General features: G+C 49.1%; 1 protein-coding gene across 1 annotated transcript in view; it reads left to right on the top strand.

Annotated features, from left to right (window-relative positions):
- The window catches only part of DNAH10 (dynein axonemal heavy chain 10), a 1,995,301-nt gene that overhangs the window by 1,109,297 nt on the left and 866,544 nt on the right, over positions 1-19,460 (top strand). The window lies entirely within an intron of this gene.

Raw genomic sequence — 19,460 nt, 5'->3', positions numbered from 1 at the left:
CAGCGCCGGTTTGAACTGGACTATGCAAGGAACACCTTGTGTGCCCCAGGCATGTCTCATTCCTTTCAGCCCACCCTGCCCCAATACACTAAAGGCTGTCTGGGGAGGTGCTAGCACCTCCCCAAGCAGGAAACCTATTGTCCAGGCCTCCCTGGCTGGGATCACTCCCAGCTGCAGGAGGTCAGACTTGTGTCGTGGCAGCAGCATCCATTTTGTGATGCTGAGGCTTTGGTCAGAGGCTAACAGTTGAAGTATGATTTTAACATGTCTTTCCCTCTAGAAGGGGGGAATAATATTCTCATATCCAGAAATGGCATGGGGGTATTATTCCACAGTGTTAGACACCTTACACGACATGTTTCGATAAAGCCAAACCATAGTTACCATAACCGTCTAAGATTATAAGGCACTTTACGAGTATATGGTAGGCTATATCATAGAACAGCTATAAGGACAAGGTTCCGAAAGCTGCAGACAGGCTCAGCTCATGCTAGAGCACCATCTCACATGTTACCAAGCACTCTGCCTCCAAGATTGTTAAGGCCTGCCATAGGAGTGACTGATAGGTACACATGTGTCTATATGTAAGTTAGGTATAGGAATACTACACCTAAGCAAGGGGTGATTACACGACCTTGCCCCAGCTGAGTGATCAGCCAGTTGTGTCAAAATGGAAGGCCAGGCCAGGGGTGGCATAATACATGCTGCAGCCCCTGGTAGGCCTAGGGTACACCTATGCCCTGGGTACCTAGGGTACACTGTACAGGGGCCAATAAGGTGATCCTATCCAAATGGGTTATGCACCTAAAGTACATAGTATTAATTTAGAGAGAGAACAGCAGGGCTGTGGGTCTGATTAGTAGGCCCACAGCCACATCTAAGTCGAAAACCAGTAAAGCAAAAGCAAAATGTGGGGGTGAACATAGAAAGCAGACCCTACTCTCCTACACAACCCCCCCCCCCCAAACTTAAGGACATTAAACTAACCTTGACCAGTTGAGTCTTCATGTTCTAAGTGGAAATATCTGGAGAGTCCATCTGCATTGGCATGGTCAGTCCCAGGTCTATGTTCCACTGTGAAGTCCATCCCCTGTAGGGAAATGGACCACCTAAGAAGTTTGGGATTTTCCCCCTTCATCTGATTTAGCCACAAGAGGGGCTTATGGTCTGTCTGAATCTTGAAGTGAGTGCCAAACAAGTATGGCCTCAGCTTCTTCAGGGCCCAAACCACAGCAAAGGCCTCCCTCTCAATAGCTGACCAACGTTTCTCTCTAGGGGTCAGCCTTCTACTTATAAAAGCAATGGGCTGGTCTTGACCATCTACATTCAGTTGTGAAAGAACAGCTCCCACACCTAACTCAGAAGCATCTGTCTGGACAATGAACTCTTTGGAGTAGTCTGGACTTTTCAGAATAGGTGCACTGCACATGGCCTGCTTCAGGTCATCAAATGCTTTTTGACAGCTTACTGTCCACTGAACTTTCTTTGGCATCTTCTTGGAGGTCAAGTCATTAAGTGGTGTCACTATGGACCCATAGTTCTTAACAAACTTTCTGTAGTACCCAGTCAGGCCCAAGAAAGCTCTGACCTGAGTCTGGGTAGTTGGAGGAGCCCAGTCCTTTATGGTCTGGATCTTGCTCTCCAGTGGTTGAACCTGACCCCCACCAACTAGGTGGCCCAGGTATACAACCTTGCTCTGCCCTATCTGGCACTTAGTGGCCTTGATAGTGAGGCCTGCCTTTTGCAGGGCCTCTAAAACATTCCTCAGGTGGACCAGGTGATCCTCCCAGGTGGAGCTAAAGACAGCAATATCTTCAAGATAAGCTGCACAATAATCATCCAACCCAGTAAGGACTTGATTCACCAACCTTTGGAAAGTGGCAGGTGCATTCTTCAAACCAAAGGGCATTACCACAAATTGATAATGTCCTCCTGGGGTCGAGAAAGCAGTTTTGGCCTTTGCACTCTCAGCTAGTCTGATTTGCCAGTAGCCTGCTGTTAGGTCAAATGTGCTCAAAAACTTAGCAGCTGCCAGTCTGTCAATGAGCTCATCTGCCCTAGGTATTGGGTGGGCATCTGTCCTAGTGACAGCATTGAGACCTCTGTAATCCACGCAAAACCTCATCTCTCTCTTACCATCTTGGGTGGGAGGTTTTGGCACAAGAACTACAGGACTAGCCCAAGGGCTCTCTGAAGGTTCAATGACTCCCAGCTCCAACATCTTTTGTACCTCAACTTTTATGCAGTCCCTGACATGGTCAGGTTGCCTGTAGATTTTACTCTTCACAGGCAGACTGTCACCAGTGTCCACCTCATGGGTGCACCAGTTTGTCTGACTTGGGGTCAGAGAGAACATATGTCTGTAGGATTGCAGAACCTGTCTGCAGTCCTGTTGCTGATGGACAGTGAGGCTGTCAGAAAAGACCACACCATCAACTGAGCCATCATCAGGGTTCTGAGTCAACAGGTCTGGGAGAGGGTCACTCTCTTCCTCCTGCCCCTCATCTGTAGCCATGAGTAGCCCCATGTCTGCCCTGTCAACATATGCCTTCAATCTGTTGACATGAAGCACCCTGTGGGGGCTTCTGGGAGTCCCAAGGTCCACCAAGTAGGTGACTTCTCCCTTTTTCTCAACAATAGTGTGGGGTCCAGACCATTTGTCTTGGAGTGCTGCTGGGGCCACGGGCTCCAACACCCACACTTTCTGTCCTGGCTGGTAAACAGTCAGTACAGCCTTTTGGTCATGCCAAGCTTTCTGGAGTTCTTGGCTTGCCTCAAGGTTTTTAGAAGCCTTCTTCATATACTCTGCCATCCTGGAGCGGAGACCAAGTACATAATCCACTATGTCTAGTTTGGGTTGTCTGAGAGGTCTCTCCCATCCTTCCTTCACCAAACACAGGGGTCCTCTTACAGGATGCCCAAACAAAAGCTCAAAAGGGCTGTAGCCAACCCCCTTTTGTGGGACCTCTCTGTAAGCAAACAGAAGGCAGGGTAAAAGGATGTCCCATCTTCGCCTAAGCTTGTCTGGTAATCCTTTTATCATTCCCTTTAGGGTCTTGTTGAATCTTTCAACAAGCCCATTGCACTGTGGGTGATAGGGTGTGGTGAACTTGTAGTTAACACCACACTCCTTCCACATTGCAGTCAAGTATCCTGACATGAAGTTGGTACCTCTGTCAGAAATGACCTCCTTTGGAAAGCCCATTCTGGAGAATACTCCAAGCAGGGCCCTTGCCACAACAGGAGCTGTTGTGGTCCTCAGGGGAATTGCTTCTGGGTACCTGGTGGCATGGTCCACTATCACCAGTATGAATCTGTGCCCAGATGCTGTTTGTGGGTCCATTGGTCCTACAATATCTATGCCCACTCTTTCAAAGGGGACCCCCACCACAGGTAGTGGTATGAGGGGGGCCTTTGTGGTGCCCCCTGATTTGCCACTGGCTTGGCAGGTGACACAGGAGCGACAAAACTCCTTAGTATCTTCTGACATATGGGGCCAGTGAAAGTGAGGGACAAGCCTGTCCCAAGTCTTGTTCTGGCCTAGATGTCCTGCAAGGGGAATATCATGGGCCAAGGTAAGAAGGAAGCCTCTGAACTTCAGTGGTATGACCAACCTCCTGGATGCACCAGGCTTGGGGTCTCTAGCCTCTGAATACAGTAGCCCTTCATCCCAATACACTCTATGGGTACCTTGAGCATTCCCTGCAGCCTCAGCAGCAGCCAGCTGTCTGAGGGGTTCAAGAGAGGGGCAGTCTAATTGAGCCTGCCTCAGATCTGCCCTGGAAGGTCCCCCTGTCCCAAGAAACTCAACCTGATCAGGTTCAAGTTCTTCTAGGACAGTTCCTTCAGGGCTCTCAGAATCATCCTCCTGGGAGGGCTGATCCACCACCTGAGGCAGGGGGGGAAGGCACAGCCTTAACCCTACTGCTCTTTCTCTTGGGTTGTGACTGGTCCATAGTTTCAGGATCCAGCACTTGTTCAGTGGTGCACTTTTTGGCCTGTGACCTGGTCACAGCAAGGACATGTGCATCTATCCCCAGCATTTCTGCATGGGTCCTATACTCCACTTCAGACCAAACTGAAGTTTCAAGATCATTGCCCAGTAAACACTCTACAGGAAGGTCTGAACTAACAACAACTTTCTTGAGGCCAGTTACCCCTCCCCAGGAGAAGTTAACAATAGCCACACTATGGGAGGTAGTGGCATTGCTAGCGTTGGTCACTAGGTAATTCTCACCTAGTATGATCTGTCCAGGGTCCACAAAAGCAGGTGTCACCATTGTGACACTAGCTCCAGTGTCCCTGTAGGCCTGAGCCATTCTTTGGTTGATAAAAGGAGTCTGTCTGTACTTGCCCAGGTTACTGGGGCCTACAGTAGAGGACAAAGCTAAGTCCCCATCACAGATCAGAACAGCCTGAGTAGGTACTCTGACTAGGCCAGAATCCTCCTCAGTTCCCAGGGTTAACCCTACTACACCCTTTTGCTGGGAACCACCACTTACAGCTGAACTAGGGGGTACAGTTGCCTTAGGGGCAATGGTGGCTGGGGGCTTATCCTTTTTGGTGCACTCACTAAACCAATGTGAGTTGGACTTACAATAGTTGCACCATGGTTTCTTTTGGCCATCTTTCTTTTTATCCTTTTTGGGACCACCCTCCCCCTGAGCCTTTTGGGGGCCTGGTGAAGACTTCTGGTCTTTTTGTTTCTGCTCATTACCCTTCTGGTCTGCCTTTTTCTGATCACCGCCCTGGTTCTGGTTTTTCTGCTTAACTCTAGTCCTGACCCATCTATCTGCCTTCTTTCCCAATTCTTGGGGAGAAGTCAGATCAGAATCAATCAGGTGTTGATGCAATAGCTGGTTTTGAGAGTTGTTAAGTATTTGTTCTCTCATGATCAAATTATACAATCCTGTATAGTCCTTAACCTTACTTCCCATTAGCCAGCCTTCCAGAGCCTTAGTGGCACAATCTACAAAGTCAGTCCAGTCCTGAGTCTGTGTCTTCTGGGTATCCCTGAACAACAACCTGTATTGTTCAGTGGTTAGGCCAAACCCATCAATCAGAGCACTCTTCAGGACAGTGTAATTATCTGCATCCTCATCACTAACTGTGAGGAGCTTGTCTCTGCCTTTCTCAGAGAAGGAGAGCCACAAGATAGCTGCCCACTGACTTTGGGGTACCTGCTGTACTTTGCAAGCTCTCTCCAAAGCAGTTATCCATTTGTGGATGTCATCCCCACACTTGTAGGGAGGGACAATCTTGCTCAGGTTTCTATTGTCATAGTGCCTGTCTCTATCCTTAGGGATATTGCTGCCACCAGTGGGTTCTGACCCACTCAACTTTTGTTCTCTAGCCAGAGCAAGCTTCTGTTTGGCAAGGGCAAGTTCTTCCCTCTGAATCCTCAGATTAGCTTCCCTCATTCTGGCTTCATGCTCCTTTCTCTCAGGGGAAGTCATTCCCCTGTGAGAGGAAGCATTAGAGATGTTAGAGACATGGGAGTGGATGGATTCCCTTGAAGGGGATCTGTCCCTCCTGCTTCTCTGTGTAAGCCTACTTGGGGGTCTGTAAGGGGGGACCCCATGCAAACTCCCATGTAAGCTTAGGTTAGCCTGGCTAAGTCTTCCTACTTGGCCCTGGCTGTCTACCTCTTCATCTGAAGTCTCCTCTGACTCCTCTGTGGTGGGTAGACCCTCCTCTGTACCTAGGGTACCTGCCTGAGATGCCCTAAGAATGTCATACTCCTCTAGGAGTTGTCTTAACTGAAGGAGGGTAGGGTTTGCACCCTGTTTTATTCCTCTGGAGGTACACAAGTGTCTCATCTCCTGGAATGTTAAGGTATCATATCTAGAGGGGGTCTTTTGCAGACCTGATCCTCCTGAGAGAGCATCTACTTGATCTCCTCTCAGAGACATGATCTAGTGAGGGTGTGGTGTGTGCACCTACCTACACTAGTTGTATCTACTAAACCTCTCTAGTAGTTGTAGTCAGGGTGTGTTACTCCCTTCAACCTACAACTACAAAGTCCAGTAGGACTTAAGTATTATAATCTATGTTATATGTACCTAGACAATATCTGTGTGATCTTTCAATTTAGTATCTCAAGATTACAATGGTATTACAACAGCAAGCTCAGATCCCAACCGCTGCTCACCAATGTGAGAAGTTGGCCTGATGTATGATGTCACTAGTTCTAGTGTACACCTTATATCAGTCCAAATACCCTTATGGTGATTGGTTGTAAAGTCAACCTTATAGACCAGCTATCCTAGTGGTAGCATGGACAAGAGCAGTCTTAGGCTAAACTCTGAATGGCATGTGAAGCCAGCTGTGATACCATATATAATCCCTTGAATACCAAATAAAAGGACACCACAACAGATATATATATAAAATAAAGTGTATTTATTCTAGTCAAACCCTCAGCACTCTTTATGAGATTAGAGGTAAGTACAACACAGTCTTATTTAAGCATACATTAAGTCACACAGGTAAGTAATACAGTTAGGCCCTAGGGGCCACGCAAACCATATACTAAGTAAGTGGTATAAGAACCACTGTCACGGAAATAGAATAGGCCTAGGCCTAGGGAATCGCTGGGGCTACACTACACTAGCGTTAGTTAGGAAGTGGGAGGCCCACGGGATTCGTGTGCAGAGTGGAAACACTCACGCGTAATGCGTAAAAGTCAATAGCAATAGTACAGTTTAGAAAACGGTAGATTTAGGACACTTCCGGAGTAGCTAGGAAGTTGAGACTTGAAAACTAGACACTAGGATAGTCACTATCCTGATGAGCACCGGAGTACCCAAGTTACCTAGCCCACAGGCTGCGGGTGCATAGGGGTGAAGATGCGTCGTTTTCGTCGTCGACTCCTATGAAGAGTGTCCGGTGGATCCCAAGGCTGGGATCAAGAAGAGAGGAAACCTGCAAGCAGAAGGGACAGAGTCAAGGTCACTAGCCAGTGACCACGTGGAACCAGGAAGGAACCAGGCGATGTCGTGAAGATTGCAGGTGAAGGTGAAGCTTGTCGCTGCAGCCAGGAGGACCAGGAAGCGTCGAGGACGACCAGGACCAGGAGGCGAGCTGTCCCACGAAGGCTCTTGCTGTCGGCGGCGTCGAAGTTGGACTAGGACTCACCAAGCCTTGGCAAGCGGAACCCACGAAGAACGGAGGACTTGCTTCTGGTGCAGACCAGGAAGGTCTGGGGTGCTTCTTCTTTGCAGAGAAGCGGGAGCCAGTCTGGAGGAGCCAAACCAGCGCAGAAGATTTCAGGGAGCGTCGTCACAAAGGCCACCAGCCAGCGGGCAAGCAACCGGACAGACGCGGCAAGCAGGAAAATGCAGAAGGGCCCCACGCAGGACTCGTGGAGTGTGGGGGGCTGATCTTCGGTGCAGATGGTGCTTGGGGTTGGGGCTTCTCAATCCCTGGTGCACAACTTCGAGGGTGCCTCAGAAGCTGCGCTTTAAGTTACTAGCCACTTTTTCCAGGTAGCCGGTCCCACGTCGCTCGTCGCCTCCACGGATCTCAGCTTTGCTGTGGATGTGGATCAGGGTCGGAGAAGTCTGGAAGTCAAGGCTCTGGTCGGGCTCTGCAGTCGGTTCCTCGTAGAACGTGGGCAAAGCAAAGGGTAGTCTCTTGATGGTGCCTGTTTGCACAGGGTAGCCACTCCTTGGCTACAAGGGAGATTCTTCAGTCTTCTTCTTTCGTCGAATGTCGAAGGTCCAGAGTTTCTGTTCAGTTTTGCAGGTTCAGGATAATCTAAAGTCTTGAGGCCCAACTCCCACTCTTATACTAATCTGGGGGGCTGGGATACCTGCTAGGTCACGCCTTATGGGTGGGACCTGGGAGGGGGTGGTTACACCCACTTCCCTTTGTCCAGTTTCGCGCCAGAGCTGGGGCTGGAGTGCCCCAGCGCCGGTTTGAACTGGACTATGCAAGGAACACCTTGTGTGCCCCAGGCATGTCTCATTCCTTTCAGCCCACCCTGCCCCAATACACTAAAGGCTGTCTGGGGAGGTGCTAGCACCTCCCCAAGCAGGAAACCTATTGTCCAGGCCTCCCTGGCTGGGATCACTCCCAGCTGCAGGAGGTCAGACTTGTGTCGTGGCAGCAGCATCCATTTTGTGATGCTGAGGCTTTGGTCAGAGGCTAACAGTTGAAGTATGATTTTAACATGTCTTTCCCTCTAGAAGGGGGGAATAATATTCTCATGTCCAGAAATGGCATGGGGGTATTATTCCACAGTGTTAGACACCTTACACGACATGTTTCGATAAAGCCAAACCATAGTTACCATAACCGTCTAAGATTATAAGGCACTTTACGAGTATATGGTAGGCTATATCATAGAACAGCTATAAGGACAAGGTTCCGAAAGCTGCAGACAGGCTCAGCTCATGCTAGAGCACCATCTCACATGTTACCAAGCACTCTGCCTCCAGGATTGTTAAGGCCTGCCATAGGAGTGACTGATAGGTACACATGTGTCTATATGTAAGTTAGGTATAGGAATACTACACCTAAGCAAGGGGTGATTACATGACCTTGCCCCAGCTGAGTGATCAGCCAGTTGTGTCAAAATGGAAGGCCAGGCCAGGGGTGGCATAATACATGCTGCAGCCCCTGGTAGGCCTAGGGTACACCTATGCCCTGGGTACCTAGGGTACACTGTACAGGGGCCAATAAGGTGATCCTATCCAAATGGGTTATGCACCTAAAGTACATAGTATTAATTTAGAGAGAGAACAGCAGGGCTGTGGGTCTGATTAGCAGGCCCACAGCCACATCTAAGTCGAAAACCAGTAAAGCAAAAGCAAAAAGTGGGGGTGAACATAGAAAGCAGACCCTACTCTCCAACAGCTGTTGGTAGCTTTACTGTTACTTTGTTATTCTTCTGGGTTTCCCTGTTTCTCTTCGAGGAAGATGTTGATGAAGAAGTCGGGTTTCAAGCCCTGTCGGGAATGTGGCAAACACATGTCGATCACAGATCTACATGACGACTGTGTTTGGTGTCTCTCATCCGACCACGATGTGGATGGTTGCTCTTGCTGTCGCAAGATGAGCTCCAAAGCTCTAAAAGAAAGGGAGACGAAGCACTTCATCGCTAAGATGAAAAAGGACAAGAGAGGAAGAAGGAAGTCGAGATCGAGGTCACGATCGAGGTCGAGGTCGGCATCGAAGTCGACTTCGGGGCATGCTTCGCGAACCAAGAAGCATAAGAAGAAGAGGAGGCATTCTTCTCATCATCACTCTGATAAGAGTTTGGCTCCGAAGTCGAAGTCGCCGGCTCGACGCCGAAAGGAATCCGTGTCTCCTTCACCAGTTCTGGATTCTCCTGGTCCTTCTTCTCCTGTGACTTCGCCGGCTCCGGCTACATCTCCGGTTCCGATGCCATCCCCAACGCTGGTTCCATCTCCGGCTCCATCTCCGGCCCCGGTTGAGGATCTTCAAGTCCCGGGTGAGCCTGCTTGTTCCACCGTCGGCGCCGGTTGGCCCGAGTCCGGTGATGCCTGACCAGTACCCTGCGTTCCCTGGACCAGGTCGGGACCCCTCGCATTATTTAAATGCTATGTACGGGGTATTCGCTAGAGCCATGTACACCACTGGTGCACCTGCAGTTCCGATGGGTCCAATGGCGTTTAATTTGGGGGTACCGCAGGTCTATCCGCAGGCCCCTTTCATGCCGTTTTTTCCAGCGACGCCGTCTTGGCATCTACCGGCGCCGAGGACGTCGACGCCGCTTCCATCTTCACCGGCGCCGGCTCGACCTCGTTCGACGCCGGCTGCTCCTACGGATCCACGTTAGATGCCGGCGCCGTCGGATTCGATCACGGCGCCGCCGAGGCCGCTTGTGCGGATTCGATCCAGTAGGGAAGCACAGAGAGTGGTGGATGAAAGGAGGTACCTTTTGGAAGAAGCTGAAGAGGGAGAGCTGGTTGAGTCTGATGAGGTGTTTGAGGAGCTTAAGGAGGCTAGTGGACTGGATTTGTCTCCTGAGTGGGACATCACTCCACCTTCAGATGAACCCTCTAAAGATGTGGCTCTGTATCATGCGGTTATCAGGAAGGCTGCGGAGCTGCTAGATCTTCAGTTGCCAACTACGGAGTTCAGATCAAATATTCTGACTGAGGTGCTGCATTCGCCCACTACAGTTTCGGAGCCTTTGTTGCCCTTTAATGAGGCCATTATTGACCCTGTATTGGAGGTATGGTGTAAGCCTTTTACTGCTCCCGCAGTCTCTAAGACGGTCGCAAGAAGGTATAGGGCAGCTCCAGGGGATCCTGAGTTTTTAACGTCGCACCCATCACCTGAGAGCCTGGTGGTTCAGTCGGCTTGCTCGTGTAAATCCAAGGGTGCTTTCCCTCAGGTTCCAGGGGACAGAGAAGCTAAAAAGATAGACCAGTCGGCCAAGAAGGTCTTTCATCGGCCAGCATGGCCCTTAAGTCGACAAATGCAACTTGCCTGTTGGGACGCTATATCCATGCGCTCATGGACTCGGCGAAGAAATTGGCACCAAAGCTTTCTGAGGAGGATAGAGTCGTCTTCAATGAAGTTTTGACTGATGCCCAGGCGGCAGCACGCCAAGTGATACAAAGTGGGCTGTGTGAGAAGTTGGCCTGATGTATGATGTCACTAGTTATAGTGTACACCTTATATCAGTCCAAATACCCTTATGGTGATTGGTTGTAAAGTCAACCTTATAGACCAGCTATCCTAGTGGTAGCATGGACAAGAGCAGTCTTAGGCTAAACTCTGAATGGCATGTGAAGCCAGCTGTGATACCATATATAATCCCTTGAATACCAAATGAAAGGACACCACAACAGATATATATATAAAATAAAGTGTATTTATTCTAAGCAAACCCTCAGCACTCTTTATGAGATTAGAGGTAAGTACAACACAGTCTTATTAATGCATACAGTAAGTCACACAGGTAAGTAATACAGTTAGGCCCTAGGGGCCACGCAAACCATATACTAAGTAAGTGGTATAATAACCACTGTCACGGAAATAGAATAGGCCTAGGCCTAGGGGATCGCTGGGGCTGCACTACACTAGCGTTAGTTAGGAAGTGGGAGGCCCACGGGATTCGTGTGCAGAGTGGAAACACTCACGCGTAATGCGTAAAAGTCAATAGCAATAGTACAGTTTTAGAAACGGTAGATTTAGGACACTTCCGGAGTAGCTAGGAAGTTGAGACTTGAAAACTAGACACTAGGATAGTCACTATCCTGATGAGCACCGGAGTACCCAAGTTACCTAGCCCACAGGCTGCGGGTGCATAGGGGTGAAGATGCGTCGTTTTCGTCGTCGACTCCTATGGATGCCTGAAGAAAGATGCTGACAGGCAGTCAGTGAAGAGTGTCCGGTGGATCCCAAGGCTGGGATCAAGAAGAGAAGAAACCTGCAAGCAGAAGGGACAGAGTCAAGGTCACTAGCCAGTGACCACGTGGAACCAGGAAGGAACCAGGCGATGTCGTGAAGAGTTGCAGGTGAAGGTGAAGCTTGTCGCTGCAGCCAGGAGGACCAGGAAGCGTCGAGGACGACCAGGACCAGGAGGCGAGCTGTCCCACGAAGGCTCTTGCTGTCGGCGGCGTCGAAGTTGGACTAGGACTCACCAAGCCTTGGCAAGCGGAACCCACGAAGAACGAAGGACTTGCTTCTGGTGCAGACCAGGAAGGTCTGGTGTGCTTCTCCTTTGCAGAGAAGCGGGAGCCAGTCTGGAGGAGCCAAACCAGCGCAGAAGATTTCAGGGAGCGTCGTCACAAAGGCCACTAGCCAGCGGGCAAGCAACCGGACAGACGCGGCAAGCAGGAAAATGCTGAAGGGCCCCACGCAGGACTCGTGGAGTGTGGGGGGCTGATCTTCGGTGCAGATGGTGCTTGGGGTTGGGGCTTCTCAATCCCCGGTGCACAACTTCGAGGGTACCTCAGAAGCTGCGCTGTAAGTTACTAGCCACTTTTCCCAGGTAGCCAGTCCCAGTTCGCTCATCGCCTCCACGGATCTCAGCTCTGCTGCAGATGTGGATGAGGGTCGGAGAAGTCTGGAAGTCAAGGCTCTGGTCGGGCTCTGCAGTCGGTTCCTCGTAGAACGGTCGCAAAGCAAAGGGTAGTCTCTTGATGGTGCCTGTTTGCACAGGGTAGCCACTCCTTGGCTACAAGGGAGATTCTTCAGTCTTCTTCTTTCGTCGAATGTCGAAGGTCCAGAGTTTCTATTCAGTTTTGCAGGTTCAGGATAATCTAAAGTCTTGAGGCCCAACTCCCACTCTTATACTAATCTGGGGGGCTGGGATACCTGCTAGGTCACGCCTTATGGGTGGGACCTGGGAGGGGGTGGTTACACCCACTTCCCTTTGTCCAGTTTCGCGCCAGAGCTGGGGCTGGAGTGCCCCAGCGCCGGTTTGAACTGGACTATGCAAGGAACACCTTGTGTGCCCCAGGCATGTCTCATTCCTTTCAGCCCACCCTGCCCCAATACACTAAAGGCTGTCTGGGGAGGTGCTAGCACCTCCCCAAGCAGGAAACCTATTGTCCAGGCCTCCCTGGCTGGGATCACTCCCAGCTGCAGGAGGTCAGACTTGTGTCTGTGGCAGCAGCATCCATTTTGTGATACTGAGGCTTTGGTTAGAGATAAACAGCAAAGTAGGATTTTAACATGTCTCTCCCTCTAGAAGGGAGGAATAATATCCTCATCACCAGAAATGGTATGGGGGTATTATTCCAAAGTGTTAGACACCTTACACGACATGTTTTGATAAAGCCAAACCATAGTTACCATAACCGTTTAAGATTATAAGGCACTTTAAGAGTATATGGTAGGCTATATCATAGAACAGCTATAAGGACATGGTTCCGAAAGCTGCAGACAGGCTCAGCTCATGCTAGAGCACCATCTCACATGTTACCAAGCACTCTGCCTCCAGGATTGTTAAGGCCTGCCATAGGAGTGACTGATAGGTACACATGTGTCTATATATAAGGGTAGATATAGGCATACTATATCTAAGCAAGGGGTGATTACACGACCTTGCCCCAGCTGAGTGATCAGCCAGTTGTGTCTGATTGGAAGGCCAGACCAGGGGTGGCATAATACATGCTGCAGCCCCTGGGAGGCCTAGGGTACACCTATGCCCTGGGTACCTAGGGTACACTGTACAGGGTCCAATAAGGTGATCCTTACCAATTGGGAATGTACCTAGGGTACATGGAGTCCATTTTAAAGAGAGAGCAGACAGCCTGAGACCCTGAATGGCAGGATCTCAGGCCAACTAAGTCGAAAAACCAGCTAGGCACTAGGCAAAAAGTTGGGGGTAACCATAGTCAGATATCCACCTTCCTACAGGCTGGACACGGCAGACTCAGTAGCGAGAGTCATGGGGTCTTCTGTTGCCACCAGGAGAGGTGCGTGGCTGAAGTCTTCTGAGTTCTCCCCGGATGTACAGTCGACTTTGTTGGACCTGCCATTTGATGGATCTGGTTTGTTTGGTAAAAAGGCAGATGCTGCTCTTGAACGCTTTAAGGAGAGCAAGGCTACCGCTAGGTCTTTGGGCCTTCAATCCCATTCAAGGGGGTCTTTTAAAAGATACAGAGGCTTTGGAAGGGCATCCTTTCGTTCCTACAGACAGACCCAGCAGCAGCAGCAGCAACAGCAGCAAAGCTCTTTGTCCAAAGGTTACAGAGGTAGAATCAGGGGTCGTTCACGTGGCCGTCAACACTCCTCCTCCTCTTCCTCCTCCTCAGCCCCTCCCACCACCGCAAAGCAGCCCTAGATCCGCCATTCTGGATCATGTTGGTCCTGTGGGGGGCCGGCTTACCCATTTTCTACAAGATTGGGAATCTGTAACTACAGATCTCTGGGTTCTGGATCTTGTAGAAAATGGGTACGCCATTCCCTTTCGGGAATTCCCTCCAAATTACCCTCCTTGTCAAGGGGTTTGCTCGGAGGACCACCGTCTTCTCCTGCAGGAGGAAGTCCTGAAGTTGTTTCGAAAAGGTGCGATAGAGGTGGTTCCAGGGCAGGAGAGGGCTCAGGGATGCTACTCCCGGTATTTCCTGATTCCGAAAAAGGACGGCAGATTGCGTCCGATATTGGACCTCAGAATCTTGAATCTTTTTCTAAAGCAAGAGAAGTTCAAGATGCTCACCCTTGCTCAGGTTCTTCAAGCGCTGAATCAGGAGGACTGGATGGTGTTGATCGACTTGCAGGATGCGTATTTCCACATCCTCATTCTGAAGTCGCACAGGAAGTATCTCCGGTTTACGGTAGGATCGCAACATTATCAGTTTGCGGTCCTTCCGTTTGGTCTTACTACTGCACCCCGAGTCTTCACGAAGGTGATGGCAGTGGTGGCAGCCCATCTCAGAAGGTCGGGGATCTCGGTTTTCCCCTATCTGGACGACTGGCTGATAAAAGCGGAGTCGCCAGAAAAGGTGCTACATCATCTGCAGGATACAACTCAGCTGTTGTACAAATCGGGTTTCTCGATAAACGCGCCCAAATCTCACCTGGTGCCCTCTCAGCGCAACCTGTTCATAGGTGCGGTACTGGACACTACTGTGTGTCGAGCATTCCCACCACCTCAAAGGATTCTCGACATACAGGAAATGATTCCTTTGTTTTACAATGGAGCGGTCGTTCCAGTTCTGAAAGTCCTTCGCCTGCTCGGTCTGTTTGCTTCCTGCATTCTGCTGGTCAACCATGCATGCTGGCACATGAGGGCGCTCCAGTGGTGCCTCCGCAGGCAGTGGTATCAGCACAAAGGAGATCTCAGGGAGTCTGTGAGGATCTCCAGAGAGGCTGCGGCAGATCTGTCTTGGTGGAGCGTGGAGGGCAATCTGTCGCAAGGAAAGCCCTTCCATCTACCTTCATCGGTGGCCACAGTAATAACGGATGCATCCACTTTAGGGTGGGGTGCTCATCTGGGGGATCTGGAGATCAAGGGTCTTTGGTCTTCAGAGGAAAGGTTGCTTCACATCAACCTTCTGGAGTTACGGGCGATACGTTTGGCACTCAAGGCCTTCCTCCCTTAACTTCGCGGTCAGTCGGTTCAAGTCCTGACGGACAACACTACCGCGATGTAGTATGTCAACAAGCAGGGAGGAGTGGGGTCTCATTGTCTCTGCAGAGAGGCTCTGTGTCTCTGGTCCTGGGCTCAGGATCATCAGATTTGTCTGATGGCAAATCATCTGGCCGGGGTTCTGAACGTATGTGCAGACAGTCTCAGTCGGCAGTTTTTAGCCTACCACGAGTGGAGGCTTCATCCGGAGGTGGTTCGTCACGTCTTTCGGATGTGGGGAACTCCTCGGGTGGACCTGTTTGCCACTCACGAGAACGCTCACTGCCCGTCGTTCTTCAGTTTCCAGTATCCGATGCAGGGAGCATTGGGGGACGCGTTTCAATTGAGTTGGGGCTCACAACTCCTTTACGCGTTTCCTCCCATACCCTTGATTCCTCGGGTTCTGAGGAAGATTCGCCAAGACCGGGCCCAAGTCCTATTGATCGCCCCGGATTGGCCAAGAAGGGTGTGGTATACAGATCTTCTCCACCTCTCCTCGTGCCCTCCGCTCCGTCTCCCTCTGAGGGCAGACCTCCTCTCGCAATCGGAGGGGCAGGTTCTACACCCTCACCTCCAGAGCTTACACCTTCATGCCTGGAGATTGAACGGGGCAACCTGAATTCTTTCTCTCTCAGATGTAATTTTGTCTGCCAGACGTCATTCCACCAAATCTATCTATTCCTATATGTGGTCTAAATTTGTACTCTGGCGTGGAGAGAAGTCAATTGATCCTTTGAGGGCTCATTTATCTGACATTCTGCAGTTTGCCCTTTCTCTTGCTCAGCAAGGCTTTGTTATAGCCACTGTAAAGGGATACTTATCGGCTTTGTCGGCTTTCCTTTGCTTGCCGGATCAGCCGTCTTTGTTCAAATCACCTATTGTTTTACGATTTCTAAAGGGCCTTACAAACAAGTTTCCTCCTACTCCTTTTATTGTGCCTCATGGGACTTAAACCTTGTCTTAACTTATCTTATGGGTTCTCCCTTTGAGCCCTTGCGCAAGTGTCCCTTGAGATTGTTGTCTTTGAAGACGGTTTTTCTCATTGCGATCACCTCGGCAAGGAGGGTAAGTGAGCTTCAAGCTCTGAGTTCAAAACCCCCGTTCTTGACCATTCATGCTGAAAGAATGGTACTCAGGACCAGGGCTGCTTTTCTGCCAAAGGTGGTAACTCCTTTCCATCTGGGGCAGTCCATTACCCTTCCTACCTTCTATCCTCCCCCTCACCCTTCCAAGGAGGAGGAGAGACTTCACCGCTTGGACCCTAAGAGGGCGGTGAGCTTCTACCTTGACAGGACAAAAGACTTTCGAGTCGATGACCAGCTCTTCGTGGGCTTTGTTGGCTGCAGGAAAGGCAGAGCGGTGCACAAGCGCACCCTTTCCAGATGGATTGTCTTGTGCATCAAGATATGCTACTCTTTGGCTGGTAAGGAACCTCCAGAGGGTTTAAGGGCCCATTCCACTAGAGCTAAGTCTTCCACTTCTGCTTTGTCTAGAGGCGTTCCTGTGGAGGACATTTGTAGGGCGGCAACTTGGGCCTCCCTCCACACTTTCGCAAAACATTATTGCTTAGACACAGAAGTAAGGAGGGACGGACACTTTGCTCGTTCCGTCCTTCAGGACTTTCTGGTATAGAAGGGTGGACACCCTCTTCCGGGAGTGGGGACTGCTGTGGGAATTCTATTCACAAGGTGAGGAATCCACTGGCAGATGTGTCCATCAGAAGAACAAGTTACTTACCTTCGGTAACGCTTTTTCTGGTGGATACAGTATCTGCCTGTGGATTCCTCACTGACCCACCCACCTCCCCGATGTCTCCCTTATATACCTTCAGTATATGATGGTGTTTCAAGATGTATTTGTTGCTGTCAAAGGCATTGTGTTGTTTCTTTTGCCTTTCTATTTATTTTCCACACTCTGTGTGTTGATTTGTATATTATGTACTGTGTATACTGTGTATATATATCGTTTGTCAGTCCGTCCATGTGCCTCGAAGGCACGGAAAAAAGAGCGGAACTGACGTCATCACGCCGACGAGGTCTACTTATGGAGCCGGTGACGTCAGCGGAGTCGCGAGCGGAGCCGTGTCTCTGTGACGTCGTCTTCGACCTCATCGGCGTGGACTGCTACAAAAGTTTCCGAATGTTGCTGGCGCAGAGATATTCACAAGGTGAGGAATCCACAGGCAGATACTGTATCCACCAGAAAAAACGTTAACGAAGGTAAGTAACTTGTTCGTTATTTGAAATAATGTGAGGCTTGTCTCTAGGAAATATCTATATTTTAGAATTTCCAGTTTCTTACTTTAAATTGTATTCTGTGTATACTTGTGGAAATGTTGTAGTTCACCCGTTCTCCTCGAAGTCACGGAAAAAATGGGTTAATCTGACATCAGCACGCCGATGAGGTCTACTTATGGCTTCGATGACGTTGCGCAGGGTCGCGAGCGGAGCTGTTCCATTGTGACATCCTCGTCGACATGGGAGAGCAATGGAGAAATGTTTCTGTGGAATGCTGCGCAAGGGGTAATTCAAAAGCAGGCCTGGGTGTAGTTTGCAGAATTTTTCTACGCGGAACTCTGTGAAGTTACAAAAAAACTCCGCAAAGTTCCGCGAGTGGAGTGGCGTAGTGCAGTGCGAACTGCAGTTTGTGCTGGTATTCCTGCCGCTGAGGTAAAAATTCTACCCGAGTGGCAGCTCGCGAACTTAGGGGCATATGTATCAAAAACCGTATTTGCGATTCTCAAATAGCGATTTTCTGAGAATCGCTATTTGAGAATTGCAAAACTGGATTTATTTAAAAATTCGCACATATTTTGCGAATTCTTAATATTCCTTAATTGCGATTAGCAAATTGCGAAATCGCAATTAAGGAATACCTTCCCATTCATTCCTATGGGCCAGGAGGCCCATAGGAATGAAAGGGAAGTAATTCTCAAATTGCGATTCGCAATTTGCTAATCGCAAATTGAGAATAATTTCAAAGGTGCAAGGGTGTCATGATGACACCCTGATGCACCCCTGAAATGAGCATGTGTGCGCATATGGCGCACATACATGCCCTAAGGGCATGTATGTGCGCCACATGGCACTTTGAAAAATGCCAAAAAGAAATCGCAAATTACCACCAACTTGAAGTTGGTGGTAATTTGCGATTTCTTAAGGAGAAATCGCACAACTTGGGTGCGTGTTACATAGCATTTAAGGAATCGCAATTTGCAATTCTTTAAATGCTTACGCAAAATTAAGGAATCGCAAAATTAGCGATTCCTTAATAATGCGATGCGAAAATGGCACATACATCGCGTTTCGCGATTTTGTATTCTCAAACGCTGTTTTTTTGCGATTCGCAGCGTTTGCGAATACAAAATCGTTTGATTCATTTGCCCTTTACTGTTCGCGATCGCGAACTTACTGTTCGCTATTGCGAGTGGGGAAAAAACTTCACTGTACATCGCGAAGCGTAGTTTTCTGCACTCCGCGAGCTCCGCAGAGTGCAGAAAACTCCGCAAACGGAACGAAGTTCCCCACCCATGCCTATTCAAAAGGTGAGGAATCCACAGGCAGATACTGTATTCACCAGAAAAAGCGTTACTGAAGGTAAGTAACTTGTTCATTGTCAAAATGTTGCCGTACTACTATTGGAATTAAAACACCGGTAGAGGTTTAAAGGCAACAAGGAATATACTTGATTATGTGTACAAACAAAAATATCGTCTTACCTCAAGTTTTGATAACAATGGTGACGTGTGAACGGTACCGTGTTAAGAGCTATGATAGGCCCATAGTTACCAGATTCCAAAGTAGATAGAATAGTAAAAAACACAAAGAAACACACAATCAACATCTAAGGAGGCTGCAATTAAACACCCTACTTAAGCCCTCGCATGTGTAAAATCTCCAGCCGAAGCTTACCGGCACCGTCAGGTGTCCAGTCAGTGTAGACGCGTTTATGGTAGGGTCACATGACTGGCTCTTTATAAAGCGACTATATTGGTAGAAAGTGAAGAGAGCCTGAACGTAGGTGCCTCTCATGTATAAAGATGAGCGCCATATTGGTCACACCTGCGCTCATTATGCTACCAGTTGAAAATATACCTTATAGTAAAGACAGCCCAGCTTACAGTCCCTCTATAAAAATTAGGTATAAAAATGATCAATACACACAAAACTACGGGTAACGGATAAATCAAGTCCTAATCCATAAACGATGTTTGCAAAAATAAGTATTAAAACTTTTTTAGATATAAACACAGTTTCTCATTTGACATTAGCACCAATAAAAGGCTAAGCATATAAATTACACATCTGAAAATACATTGATTATGAATATGCATTTTAATATTGATAACAATAAAATTAGGCTCTCCCTATAAGTTAAAATACCATGGAAATAGAGACATTAA

The sequence above is a fragment of the Triturus cristatus genome, chromosome 11, assembly GCF_964204655.1.
Source record: "Triturus cristatus chromosome 11, aTriCri1.1, whole genome shotgun sequence".
NCBI lineage: Eukaryota > Metazoa > Chordata > Amphibia > Caudata > Salamandridae > Triturus > Triturus cristatus.
Note: the sequence above shows the minus strand (reverse complement) of the source record. Positions and strands in the feature narration are given on the sequence as shown.